General features: G+C 35.6%; 1 pseudogene; it reads left to right on the top strand.

The window, feature by feature from the left end:
- Positions 1–4,754: 4,754 nt before the first annotated feature.
- Positions 4,755–6,897, top strand: LOC103676262 (annotated as a pseudogene).
- Positions 6,898–15,582: the final 8,685 nt, after the last annotated feature.

Raw genomic sequence — 15,582 nt, 5'->3', positions numbered from 1 at the left:
TTTGTTTGAGTTTATTTTTAAAACCAAAGAAAATCTTTTCACCAGGCAAATATTAGTATGAAATAAACCTGCTAAAAAGTTAGGATTTAGATTTGTATGTTCCCTCATGTCATTCCACAAATTCTGCAGCCATTCTTACATGGGAAATTGGTTATAACATTCCAGTATTTAAAAGTTAGGTATACTGTGAGTTCATTTCAGAACATCTCTAAAGCTTTTATTTCTGCAGAAAAAAATCCAAATCATCCACAGAGAGATTAGAGTTCTCAGGATTTCTTTGTCATAACTGTGGTGTGCCTCCCCATTCCATTGTATTCCTCATAATAGGCTTTCTCAATCCTGATACAATTGACATTATTATTATTATTATTATTATTATTATTATTATTATTATTTGAGTATAGTTGACACGTTATGATAATTTCAGGTGTACAGCATAGTGATTTGACAAGTTTATATGTTACACTATGCTTACCACAAGTGTAGCTACCCTCTATCACCATAGAACACTATTACAATAGCATTGACTACCTTTTATTCCCTGACTTACTCATTCCCTCACTGGAAGCCTGTATCTCCAACTCCTCTTCACCCAGTTTGCCCATCCCCCAACCTCTCTCCCCTCTGATAACCAGCATTTTGTCATCTGTATTTATAGGTCTGATTCTGCTTTTTCTTTGTTTGTTCATTTATTATGTTTTTGGATGCCACCCATAAGTGAGATTATGTGGTATTTGTCTTTCTCTGTCTTATCTCACTTAGCATACTCTCTAGGTCCATCCATCCATATTGTAGTATGGTCCATCCATATCGTCACAGAGATGGATAATTCCTTGTGGAGAGCTGAGCTGACCTATGCTTCATAGAGCATTTAGGAGCATCCCTGGCCTCTACCCACTAAATGCAATAGTGACAACCATAAGTGTTTCCAGACATTGACAAATATCCCCTGGGAAGAGTGGGGGTGCAACATTATCTCCAGGTGAAAACAACTGGAATATGAGAATTAGGATCACAAGGTCTAAGTTCTAGGTCTGGATTCTGTTCTGACACTGCCACTTAAAATATGTGTTCTAGCCTCAGACTAAAAATGCCCATGAGTGAAACCAGAGAGGTGTTTATTAAACACTGCAGCATGTTAAAAAGCACACAGCATTCCCCCTTGGAATCATAAAGTGCTCTCAATGCATACAGGGGGAATCCGTTTCCCTTTTACCTCACTCCAGACTGAGAACTGGCTGCTCCAGCAGGCACAGTGGTCAGCAGAATTGTGCACCCATGGGTTGTCAGAATGGCAGAAGTCAGAGGTGGTACAGGGCGGACCCTGGACCAGTGCAGCAGTGGTAATCATCAACACTAAATCAGAAGCTGCAAAAGCAAACATTAGCAGTGACACTGGGTTGTAGCAACTAACACAAGGACAGAAGATGCCTCAAGGTAAGTTTCGAAGGCACATAGAAATAACAGCGGTTGGTCAAATCTTAAAATGGCCAAAGCGAGCTGGGATTCCAAACTGAGCTTGGATCAGAAGAGATGGTTTATGAAGGAAGCAGTGCTAAGGGGGTAAGGAGCAATGATGCACATTGATACCATGGACAGATGATTCAGCTCCTGAAATAGCTCAGCAAAATTTGAAGGGATGGGAGAAGTTACCTTAAAGAGGGCTTAAGTTTTGAATAGGTAACTAGGGGAAATAAAACAGCAGGATCTGGGCATTTAAATTAAAATAGGCTCATTTGAATCCATAGGCTAGTGAGAACTAAGTAGGATTATGTACAAATCAATGAACTATCATTTAAAATGAGTATTTTTACTCACCTTATATAGTACAAATATATGAATTCAGTAGTTCAAACTACTAATAAAAAATGAAGCCTGAGAAAAAGTTTTAGTGACCTGTCACTATATTGTATGATTACCAAGGCAAATTCAAAAATGATTAGTAAGTCATGGTTTTATCTTTCCTCATTTTAATAAATTTATTCTTTTTTTTTTTTTTAAGATTTTATCCATCTATTCGACAGAGATAGAGACAGCCAGCGAGAGAGGGAACACAAGCAGGGGGAGTGGGAGAGGAAGAAGTAGGTTCCCAGCATCAGGAGGAGCCTGATGTGGGGCTCGATCCCATAATGCCGGGATCACGCCCCGAGCCGAAGGCAGACGCTTAACCGCTGTGCCACCCAGGCGCCCCTTAATAAATTTATTCTTAAATGAACTTAGAGTCTTAGCCTACCATTGTCTGTTTGAAGTTTACTTGGCCCTTTGAAGGTAAAAATGCAATTATGTATTAGTGATTATATTATTCATGAGTCTTGGCATGAATAGCTTAATATATGATTAAAGTATAATAGTTTCAAACATGGAACATTAAGAAAATATACTGAAGTATTCAGGTAAGTTAGGAAAATGACAGCTAATCAACCTCACTTACCATACAGTATCAACTATTTAGTGACCCAATAGGGATCTTTAACATATAGTGCAAATCTTATAGATGTAAATACTGGTAGTATAAGACTTCTTAATATGGCATAGTGACCACACATACTTATTTCTTCTTCTTTAAATTCCATTAAAATGTCAGTAAGAAAAAAAATTCACAAAGACAAAGAGAAAAGGAGAAGAGATAATAGATAAGTAATTCTAACAATTCGCAAGATATAAATGAGATGAAAGACCAATCACTTGCTCAGTTAATGGAGGAGATTTATAACTGGGTCACTACAGAGGTTAATACTAATAAAAGGCAAATCTACTTTTTCCCATAGAATCCCCCAAATGCTCAGGGATTGGAAACCCAGCTTACCCCAGGAGTAGTAGGCCAGGGGCTAAGTTGAAACTATAAGAACTGGTTGAAAATATGGATATGGAATGTTTAGACCAGTCAACTATCGCTTCTTTGGTGAGCGATTAGACATAAAGCAGACCTAGAGACTTTGGTGATATGAGAGACAGTGTAGCCAGGAGACATGAGAGAAGGCATGGAGAAGATGTGGGGAAGAAAAGAAAGGTGTTGAAGATAAAGATTAGGTGAAAGTCTACATAGATATTTGGGCACCCAGCTCTCTTGCTGTATCCATTTTTAGAATGTTAAGTAGCTAGGATTATGGCTTATCTTAACTAAGGCACAGCATCTGAGGACTAGAGAATCTAAACCACCCCAGAAAAAAGGGACATCTGTATATCAACAATTGTGCTTTATCCTCAATTTAACTAACTTTTCACATATTCACACTATAATAAACCCAATAGTTGATAAGCCCTGACCACTTACACAGAAATTCCAATCAAATTTTTAGTGTCTCACTTTTAAAAAATGAGTCCCCTTATAAAATTCCTAGAAGATAACGTAGGGGAAAACCTGGATGCCCTTGGGCATGGTGATGCCTTTGTAGCTATAACACCAGAAATGATCCATGAAATATATAACCAATAAACATGACTTCATCAAAATCTTCCCTGTGAAAGACAATGTCAAGAAAATTAGAAGACAAGTCACAGAATGGAGAAAATATTTGCAAAAGACAACTGATGAAGGACGTTATCCAAAATAGACAAAGAACTCTCAAAACTGAACAGTAAGAAAACAACCCAATTAAAATGTTCAAAGACCTTAGCAAACACCTCACTAAAAAAGATATACAGACAGTTGTAAAAATAAGCATATAAAAAGATGCTCCACATCATATGTCATCATAGAAGTGGAAATTAAATGAATCACACTTATTAAAATGCCTGAAATCAAGATTACTGACAACACCAAATGCTAGTAAGGATATGGAACAGCAAGGATTCTCATCCCATTCCTAATGGGAATGAAAAATGGTACAGCCACTTGAGAAGATAGTTTGGTGGATTCTTACAAAATTAAACATACTCTTATCATACAGTCCAGCAGTCTTGCTCCTTGGTAGTTACCGAGACAAGCTGAAAACTTATGTCCACACATAAATCTGTTCACAGATATTTATAGTGGTTTTATTCATAATTGCCAAAACTTGGAAGCAACCAAGATGTCCCTCAGTAGGTGATGGATAAATAAACTCTCATACATACAGAAAATGGAATATTATTCAGTGCTAAAAAGAATTGATGTATTAAAGTGTGAAAAAACATGGAGGAAACTTAAATACATATTACTAGGTGAAATAAATCAATCTGAAAAGGTTACATGCTGTATTATTCTAACTACATGACATTTTGGAAGACAAAATGGTGGAGACAATAAAAAGATCAGTGGTTGCCAGAGGTTATGGGACAAGGGAGGGATCAATAAATAGAGGATAGGGAACTTTTAGGGCAGTGAAACTACTGTGTATATTATAATGGTGAAACTATGTCATTATACATTTGTACAAACCCATAGAATGTACAACATCAAGAGTGAACCCTAAGGTAAACTCTGAACTTTGGGTGATTATGATGTGTCAATGTAGGTTCATCCTTAGTAACAAATGCATCATGTTGAGGAGAAATGAAGATAAAAGGGGAGGCTGTTCAGGTGTAGGGGAAGGACATATGGAAAATCTCTGTACCTTGATCTCAAGTTTGTTGTGAACCTAAAACTACTCTAAAAAAAGTAAGTCTAAAAATATGAAATGAAGAATGCTATAGGTTCTAAAATAGCCATGGGAATGAGAAATGAACAAGTAGAGAAATTGATATTAAATTATAATTATGAAATATGTATATAAATTATAATTATGAAAGATGTGTAGTGACATGGAAAATGCTTATGACATAATATGAAAATTAATTACAAATATAATAAAAAGATTCCCAGAATTTTTAATGTGGAATAACAGAAGAGGGAGAAGAATTTAAAGAAACTAGAATAAATATAGAAAATTGTCTGAAGAAAGGACAACTTAAAAAAAGTCAACTATAATTACTGTCATCAGAGAGACAAGATATGAAATAAGATGTTCCAGAAAAAAAAAAAAAAAAGAAAGAAGCAGAACAAGAATGAACTCTTTGTGATTATAAATAGAATACTTGAATGTTCTGGTTCCAAGAAGATGTGATAGATATGCTTTTTCCTTCTTCTTCTGCTAAGAATGACTTCTGCTTCTTCCTTCCTTCTGCTAAGAATGACTAAACATTATATATTAAACAAATGAAGGTAGATTCTGAAAGGGATTTGATAAAGAAGGTAGACCAGCTAGGGACCTTGGAACCCAAGGAACAACACAGTGATGGTAGTCTTGGGTTTTTGGGTTTTGTTTTGTTCTCTTTTTTTGTCTTATACATCCATACAGGGTGCTAGAGAAGCTGACAACTAGGAAATGTCAACAGGTGGAGGGGGAAAAAAAAAAAAAAGGCCTGGGAAGAAGTGTTTTCTTTCTAGCCAAAAGATAGGAAAAAGGGAGGCTAACAAATGAATACTTTTAGACAATAATTGCCCTACTCTAGACAAACACCAAAGAAAAACTGTAGTCCTTTTCCCACTCCTTCTAGCCAAGGTCACCTGGTGCCTGGACTTCTACCCTTGGCAGGCTATAACAAAATACTCCCAGGCTCTATAATGTCAGTGTAGATCACACAGGAGAGTGAACCTCTACCCCCCATTCAGGAGCCATGTGATAGCCTTTCCCTCCCTGCTGGGGTGGTGTCACAGATGGGCTACTGGGGTCAGGATGTTCACCACCACCCCACGCCCCCCTCAGCAGGAGCAAGGCAGAGAAAAGAGACTTAGAATTGAGTGAGAAAAATCCACAGATTCTAACACCACGATGACATAGATATTAGAACTATCTGACGTGGTTTTTAAAGGTTCTCTTACACTGACCATCTGAGAATAGCAATGTAAGAAACAATCTCTCCTCTTCCTTTCCTCCATCTGCTCGACAGCCACAAAGCAGCAACTATGCGTGAATGCATTTCCATCCCTGTTGACCAGGCTGGTATCCAGATTGGTAATGCCTGCAGGGAACTGTATTGCCTAGAATATGGCATCCAGCCCAATGGTCAGATGCCAAGTTACAAGATTACTGGGGGAGGAGATGAGTTCTTCAACACTGTCTTCAGTGAGATGGGTGCTGGCAAGCATGCGCCCAAGGCAGAGTTTGTACATCTGGAACCCACAGTCATTGATGAAGTTCTCACTGGCACCTATCCCCAGCTCTTCCACCCGAAGCAGCTCATCACAGGCAAGAAAGATACTGCCAATAACTATGCCTAAGGACACCACACTATCAGCAAGGAGATCGTTGACCTTGTCTTGGACCGAATTTAGAAACTGACTGACCAGTGCACAGGTCTTCAGGGCTTCTTGGTTTTCTATAGCTTTGGAGGGGGAACTGGTCCTGGGTGCACCTCGCTTCTGATGGAACATCTTTCTGTCAATTATGACAAGAAGTCCAAGCTGCAGTTTTCCATTTACTCACCCCCCAGGTTCCTACAGCTGTAACTGAGCTCTACAAGTCCATCCTGACTACCCACACCACCCTGGAGGACTCTGATTGTGCCCTCATGGTAGACAACGAGACCATCTATGACATCCATCCTAGAAACCTCAATATTGAACACCCAACCTACACTAACCTACAGAGGTTGATAGGTCAAATTGTGCCCTGTGAAGCAGAAGATCACTGCTTCTCTCAAATTTGAAGGAGCCCTGAATGTTGATCTGATAGAATTCCAGACCAACCTGGTGCCCTATCCCTACATTCACTTCCCTCTGGCCACATATGCCCCATCACCTCTGCTGAGAAAGCCTGCCATGAATGGCTTTCTATAGCAGGAATCACCAATGCATGTTTTGAGCCAGCCAACCAGATGGTGAAATGTGACCCTTGTCACAAAGGTGCTTCTTTCACAGGGAAGCTTATTCTGTTTTGAACATTGATAAGTTGTGCTCTGATAGTTAATTTGTATGTATCAATGTATACTCTCATATACAATTATTTACCTATACTTTAAAATGCAACACTTTGTTACAGACCCAAGATGTCCATTTCTCTGATGGGTTTGAATAAATTATTCCCTGTCTGAAATGAAATATATATATATATATATATATATTCATATATATGAAATAAATATATGTATATATATTTGACACATTATATATATACATATTTGACACGTTATTTAAAGCAACCATAATGAAAATGCTTCAGGGAGCATTTATAAACACAAATGGACAAATGGAAAAAATAAGTCTCAACAAGCAGGCAAAATGTCAGAAATTAAAGAGCAAAATGTCAAATATGAAGAGCAACCAAATGAAATTTGTAAACAAAAAAAAATAATAATAAATTTAAAAAATATTAAGAAATAATTTTTTAAAAACTCCCTGAAAATGCTTCAGGGAGCATTTATAAACACAAATGGACAAATGAAAAAAATAGGAAGTCTCAACAAGGAGGCAAAATGTCAGAAATTAAAGAGCAAAATGTCAAATATGAAGAGCAACCAAATGAAATATGTAAAAAATGTAATAATAAATTTAAAAAAAGAGGAAAGAATCTGTGACCTTTGAAAGAGAACAGTAGAAATTACCAATCTAAACAACAGAGCTCAATCAGGCCAAAAGGAATAAAAAAAAAAAAAAACAAAAAAAACAAAAGAACACCTCAAGAACCTGTGGGACTATAACAAGAGATTTGTATTGTTAGAACCCCAGAAGGAGAAGATAAAATGAGTGAGGCTGAAAAATATTTAAGGAAATAATGACTTCAAACTTCCCAAACTCAGCAAGAAGCTGAGTAAGCCACATGCAGAATAAACCCAAAGAATTTCATGCCAAAACATTTTCTAGTGAAGTTTCCAAAAACTACAGACAAAGGAAAAAACTCTAGAAAGAAGACAGAGAAATTATGTTTTACCTGTCAAAAGAAAAACCATCCCAGTGGCAGTAGATTTCTCATCAGAAACAATGATGGCCAGAAGGAAGCACCACAGTATTTTTCAAGAGCTAAACATAAAGAACCGTCAACTGGGAATTCTATACTTACTGAAAACATCCTCAGGAGTGAAAAGGAAATCAAGCCATTCTCAGATGAAGGAAAAATATGATAATATTTTTACCAAGAAATCTATCCTAAAAGAATGGTAAAGGAGGTTCTCTAAACAAAATCAAATGATGAGAAATCTTAGAACATCAAAAAGAAAGATAATACAGAAAGATCAAAAATGTGGCATGTACAGTAAATTTTCCTGCTCCTCGTTAGTTTTCTAAGTTATATTTGATATTTGAAACAAAAATTATAACAATTTGAAATGTAGTTGTCAAAGCACGTAGAGGGTAATATTTAAGAAACTACATTATATATAGGGAGAGGGAAAGGGACGTAAAAGGAAAGAAGTTTTCCATGCTGTACTTAAGTGGGTAAAATGTCAACACAAGAAGACTAAGTTGTGAATATATGATATAGTATCTAGAATGACCATTATAAAGCTGCACAAAGAGATATACTAAAAAGAACCACAGGTATCTCAACATGGAATTATTTTTAATTTTTAAGTAAGCAACCAGAAGTCAGGGAAAAGAAAACAGAAAAACAGAAATCATAGTGAACAGAAAACAGATTTAAACCTTAATGTACCAGTAATTACATTTACTATAAATGGTCTGGAAAGGCTAATGAAAATACATGGGCAGAGTGGGGGAGGAAATGACCTAATGGTATGTTGATGATATATGTGGGTTAAAGGTAGAGAAAAAGTAAACCATCAAACATTAATCAAAGGGAAGCAACTGTAATTATGTTAATATCAGATCAAGTAGACCTGAGATCAGAGAAAATTACCAGAGACAGAGAAGAACATTACATAATGATAAAAGGTTCTGTCTCCAAGAAGACATAGCAATACTCCATGTGAATGCACCCAATAACAGAGTTGCAACATGTTGTAAAGCAGAAACTGAAAGAAGTGAAAAAAGAAATCAACAAATCCACGATTGTAGTTAGAGACTTCAAGGCCACCCTCTTGATAATTGATAGAATAATTAGAAGATCACACTGAGATACCACCTTACGCCAGTTAGAATGGCCAAAATTGACAAGGCAAGAAACAACAATTGTTGGAGAGGATGTGGAGAAAGGGGATCCCTCCTACATTGTTGGTGGGAATGCAAATCGGTACAGCCACTCTGGAAAACAGTGGGCAGGTCCCTTAAAAAGTTAAAAATTGAGCTATCCTATGATCCAGCAATTGCACTACTGGGTATTTACCCCAAAGATACAGACATAATGAAGAGAAGGGCCATATGCACCCCAATGTTCATAGCAGCATTGTCCACAATAGCTAAATCATGGAAGGAGCCGAGATGCCCTTCAACAGATGAATGGATTAAGAAGATGTGGTCCATATATACAATGGAATATTACTCAGCTATCAAAAAGAGTGATTTCTCAACATTTGCTGCAACATGGACGGCACTGGAGGAGATAATGCTAAGTGAAATAAGTCAAGCAGAGAAAGACAATTATCATATGGTTTCACTCATTTATGGAACATAAGAAGTAGGAAGATCAGTAGAAGAAAGGGATAAAGAAAGGGGGGGTAATCAGAAGGGAAAATGAAGCATGAGAGACTATGGACTCTGGGAAACAAACTGAGAGCTTCAGAGGGGAGGGGGTGGGGGAATGGGATAGGCTGGTGATGGATAGTAAGGAGGGCATGTATTGCATGGTGCACTGGGTGTTATACACAACTAATGAATCATGGAACTTTACATCAAAAACCAGGGATGTACTGTATGGTGAGTAACATAATATAATTAAAAAATATTATTATTAAAAAAAGAATACTTAGAAGATGGCAGTTATAGAAGAATTTAACATTATCAGTCGCCAGAATCTAGTCAACATTTATAGAATACTTCACCCAACAATAGCAGAAAACAAATTGTTTTCAAGTTTCCATTGAACATGTACCAAGGTAGACCATACCTTGAGTCATTAAGCAAATACTAACCAATTAAAAAAAAATTGCAGGCATACAGAATATTCTTTCTGACCACAGGGAAATCAAACCAGAAATCAATAACTAAAAGATAACAGGAGCATGTCCAAACTAAACATCACACTTCTAAGTAATGGGTCAAAGAAAAATCTCAAGGGAAATTAAAAAAAAAAAAAAAAAAGTATGATGACCTGGATGAAAATAAAAATGAAAAAAAAAAAAAATCTTTATGGGATAATCCAAAGAAGTGCTTATAAGGAAATTTATAGCAATTCATGCTTGTATTAGAAAATAGGAGAAGTATCAAATCAATAATCTAAGCCCCTAAATCAAAGAACTGCGGGTGTGGGGTAAGAAAAGTAATGGAGGGGCACCTGGGTGGCTCAGTCGTTAAGTGTCTGCCTTCAGCTCAGGGCGTGATCCCGGTGTTGTGGAATGGAGCCCCACATCAGGCTCCTCTGCTAGGAGCCTGCTTCTTCCTCTCCCACCCCCCCTGCTTGTGTTCCCTCTCTCACTGGCTGTCTCTTTGTCAAACAAATAAAATCTTAAAAAAAAAAAAGTAATGGAAAACAATCAGAAAAAAGAATAATAAAGACCTGATCAGAAATCAAGAATATTTAAAACAGAAAAATAGAGAAAAACAATGAAGCAAGAATCCAGTTCTTTAAAAATATCAGTAAATTTGACAAGTCTCTTACAAGATGAAGTGAACAAGAGAAAAAAAGAAAACCAAATAACTAGTAATAGGCATGAAAGAGGAGATACTATTTCAGGCCCTGCAGATAGAAAAAGATAATAAGGAAATAATACATGTAATTCTATATACTTAAATTTCATAGCTTAGATGATGTGAACCAATTCCCCCAAAAGTACAAACTACCACAATTCATCCAATATAAAATAATTAATTTGAATGCCCTAATAACTATTAAGGAAATTGACTTAATAGTTAAAAATTTTTTCCAAAGAACATATCTCCAGGATGACATGGATGATATGGATAGATGATTTCGATGGGGAATTCTATGAAACATACAAGGAACACATGACACCAATTCTACATAATCTCTTCCAGGAACTAGAAGAGGAGGAATTAGATCCCAAAGGAATTTATGAAGCTACAATTATCCTCATACCAAAACCGACAAATACAAGAAAGGAAGAAAGAAAGGAATTCTGTTTTTTAAGATTTTTATTTATATATTTGACAGAGAGATAGACAGAAATCAAGCACAAACAGGGGGAGTGGCAGAGGGAGAGAGAGAAGCAGGTTCCCAACACAGTGAGCCCAACATGGGGCTCAATCCCAGGACCCTGGGATTATGACCTGAGCCAAAGGCAGAAACTTAACTGACTGAGCCACCCAGGCACCCCGAAAGGAAGGAATTATTTAAAAATATTAGCAAGTAGAATTCAGAAACATATACAAAGCATTATACATCATAATCAAGTAGATTTATTTCAAGGATACAGGCTGATAGTATATTCAAAAATCAATCAGTGTAACCCACCATATTAACAGGCTAAAGAAGAAAAAAATCTCGTGATCATATAGTTGGTGCAGAAAAAATAATTTCATGAAATTCAACACACATTGAAGATAAAAAGACTGAAAAAATAAGAATAGAGAGAAATTTTCTTAATTTGATAAAGAGTATTACAAAATACTGACAATAACTTTTTTTAATTGAAGTTAGTTGACATTAATTTCATTTGTATTACATAGTGATTTGACAATTGTAAACATTACAAAATGCTCACTACAGTAAGTGTAGTTACCATATGTCACCACACAGAGTTATTACAATATTACAGTCATCGACTATATTCCCTATGCTGTCTGTACTTTTCATCCCTATGACTTATTTACTTTAAACTGGGAGTTTGTATCTTTTAATTCCCTTCACCTATTGAACCTATCCCCTTCCCCCCCCATGGCAACCACTAGTTTTTTCTCTATGAGTCTGTTTCTCTTTCTGTTGCTGCTGTTGGTTGTGTGTTCATTTGTTGTTGTTGTTGTTGTTTTTCCCTTTAGATTCCACATATAAGTGAAATCACATGGTATTTGTCTTTCTCTGTGGGACTTATTTCACTTAGCATATAATACCCTTTAGGTTCATCTTTGTTGTTGTGAATGGCAAAATTTTATTCTTTCCTATGGCTGAGTAATACTCCATTGTGTGTGTGTGTGTGTGTGTGTGTGTGTGTGTGTACCATACCTTCTTTATTCATCTATGAGTGGAAACTTGGGTTGCTTCCATATCTTGGCTATTGTAAATAATACCACAATAAACATAAGGTTGCATGTATTTCTTCAAATAGTGTTTTTGTTTTCCTTGCATAAATATGGGATTACTGGATTGTATGATATTTCTTTGACTTTTTTGAGGAAAACATTGTTTTTTTTTCCCCACAGTTTCCATCAATTTATATGCCCACCGGCAGTGCACAAGGGTTCCCTTTTCTCTACATTTGTTATTTCTTGTCTTTTTGATATTAACCTTTATGACTGGTGTGAGGTAATATCTCATCGTGGCTTTGATTTGTATTTCCCTGATGATTAGTTATGTTGAGCATCTTTTCATGTGCTTTTTGGCCATCTATAAGTCTTTTTTTAGAAAAAAAAAAAATGTCTCAGTTCCTCTGCCCACGTTTTAATGGATTATTTGGTTTCTTGGTGTTCAGTTATGTGAGTTCTTTATATATTTTGGATGTTAACCTCTTGTCAGATAAATCATTTGCAAATATCTTCTCCTGTTAAGTAGTTTGCCTTTGGTTTTACTGGTAATTTCCTTTGCTGTGCAAAAGCTTTTTAGTTTGGTGTATTTCCAATTGTTTATTCTTGGTTTTGTTTCCCTTGCCTGGGAAGACACGTCCAGAAAAATATTGCTAAACTTAATGGTAAAAGACTGAATGGTTTCCCCAAAAGATAGGAAACAATTAAGACCATTAGAAGCTATTACTACACAAAATGAGAACAAATAAAATTTTAAAAATATCAAATGCTGGAAAATATGCAAAGAAATGGGATCCACCATGTGTTGCTGACCAGCATGTGAAATGGTACAGCCACTCTAGAAAACAGTTTAACAGTCTTTGAAGAAGCTAAACATAGTCTTACTATATGACCCAGCAATTTCACTCCTGGAATATCCCAGAGAAATGAAAACTTTTGTTCCCACAAAAGCCTGTACAAAACTATTCAGCAGCTTTATTTATAATAGCAAAGATTAGAAACAATTAAAATGCCTCTTAATAGGAGAATGATTACACAAACTGTGGTACACCCATACCATGGAATACTGTTCAGCAATAAAAAAGGAATTAACTACTGATACACTCAACAACTTAAATGGTTGCCGTTCTGAGTAAAAATAATGCCAATCTCAAAAGGTCACATACTATGTGATTCCATTTATATAACAGTCTCAAAATGACAAAATTATACAAATGTAAAACAGATTAATGGCATCCAGGCAAAGAAATGGTGGGCAGTAGGGCTGGAGTGTGTGTTGGGAGGTAAGTGTGGCTGTAAATGGTGGCACAAGAGGTACCTTTGCAGTGGTGAAATAAGTCTGTATCCTGATTGTGGTGGCAGTTACACAAATCTACACAAATGATAAAATGATATGCACACATTGTACTGCTGCTAAATTCCTGGCTTTGATTTTATGCTTTAATGGAGAAAGATGTGACCATTGGGAAAAGCAGGGCAAATGGTATCTCTCTGTACTACTGTTGCAAGTTCTGTGAATTTGTAATTATTTCAAGATAAAAGTTAAGAAAAATAGTCCTGTCAGTTTTAAGAGTTGTAACATGAAACTAAGGTAGACTCTTAAAAAGTATTAGACACAAAGAAAGAATATAAGGAAAAAAGGTTAAAAAAATTGTGACTCTAAATTGTGGGGTAAATATCCTATTAATAGGAATGGTAAAAGACAGGACATATGAAACCAATCAGAAAGAATCATTGAAGAAATAATATCCCCCAAAATGCCCAGTATTCAAAGGTGTACACTCTTAGCTTTCCAGGTTTTACTCAATATCCATCATCACAAAAGAAAAAGAAAAAGAAAAAGAAAAAGAAAGAAAGAAAGAAAGAAAGAAAGAAAGAAAGAAAGAAAAGAAAGAAAAAGAAAAGAAACCATATCTATTATTACAAACTATCAGGGCATGAGTTAACAAAAAGACAAGCAGATTGTCTTATGAATGACATTAGAGGGTCAGGTTTGCCTCACGTTACTTAATTCTCTAGAACAATTTAAATGTTGCAAATTATATTATCAATACACATAGACAATTAAGTCACAACAGAATTTTCATATAGCTCTCCTTTGTCTTGTAGGGGATAAATAGAAGACCTATTATAGAAGCCACAGAACTGTAGACAATAAAGCTTAGTACTTTGTGTCCAATAAACTTTACAATAAACCATCTTTCAGTTCAGTATTACCTTCTATATTTTTTATACTAAATCATATATAATTCAGGAGCAAGTTGTGTTTATAGAGTAACTCAACATTTCTCTTTAGTTTTTGGTCTTTGGTCACATGTCTGCATTTTCCACATGATTTATCAACATTTATATGGATCACTATTTTGCTATCTGGCAAGTTCTGAGAGTATAAGCTACCATGGAAAAGTGGCATTGAGAAGACAAGGTAAAAAGGAAGGGTTAAGAAAAAAAAAAATAGGCAAATCTACTAGTTTAAATAAAGAAATGAAAGTAGAAAACAAAAAGGATGGATTAACAAGTTCTGGCCACTTTAGCAGAAATATAAATGTGAAAAAATTTCTTTAAAGAACAAAGATGCAACACACTTCTGAGACTATGTTTGGCCTATGAATATAAAAAAACAGAATTTAATTTTTCTATCTGCAGATAAAAAGCTTCTTAAATTTAAAGAATTAAAATCTGAATCTTTATATGAAGAATGAAATTTATGTCCAACAGTTACTGCCTAGGGTTCTAGTAATAATATTATGATCCATACAATATATATGCATATAAAATTTGAATATACAAGATTTACACCACAGGATATTATAATGCCAAGGAAGATTTCAGTATTTATGGAGCCAATAAGACCAGTTTAAAAGCGTGGTAAATATATTTATGGACACAATCAGGCTACAATCTGTATTGCAAACAGCAGTTCAGTATGAAATAACCTAATAAACTTTAAATGTGAGCACATAATCTTACTTTCCATTATAATAATAGTTTAAACACCAGATTTAGGGAGCTTTACAAACAAACATATCACAGAGGATTTTGTTTTTTAAAACATGTGCAATAGATTCTTTAATAATTCCAGGGATCATTAAATTCCATTACAATGATGTGGATGTTCAGGTTTCTTTTACACCAAAAGGCAATAAAAAATTGGGGTTGTAAATCGTGTGAATACCAGAGCTAACTTAAGGGTGAAGAATTATCATCAGAAATGTTTAGCAACCTTCCCAAGATCACACGATGAATTTCTATCAGTCGGTATTAGAAACCAAAGTTCCTATTAGCAAGAACACGTTTAAGGAAAATTGTTCAGTCCTTATTTATAACTTGAGTGTGGTGGCACACAACAAGATGGTTTGTCCCAGCCTCCCCTGCAACGAGGTGAGACAGATGACCAAATTCTGAGAAATGAAATGTGGGTAGACAATACATGC

The sequence above is a fragment of the Ursus maritimus genome, unplaced genomic scaffold, assembly GCF_017311325.1.
Source record: "Ursus maritimus isolate PB19 unplaced genomic scaffold, ASM1731132v1 scaffold_31, whole genome shotgun sequence".
Taxonomy (NCBI): Eukaryota; Metazoa; Chordata; class Mammalia; order Carnivora; family Ursidae; genus Ursus; species Ursus maritimus.
Note: the sequence above shows the minus strand (reverse complement) of the source record. Positions and strands in the feature narration are given on the sequence as shown.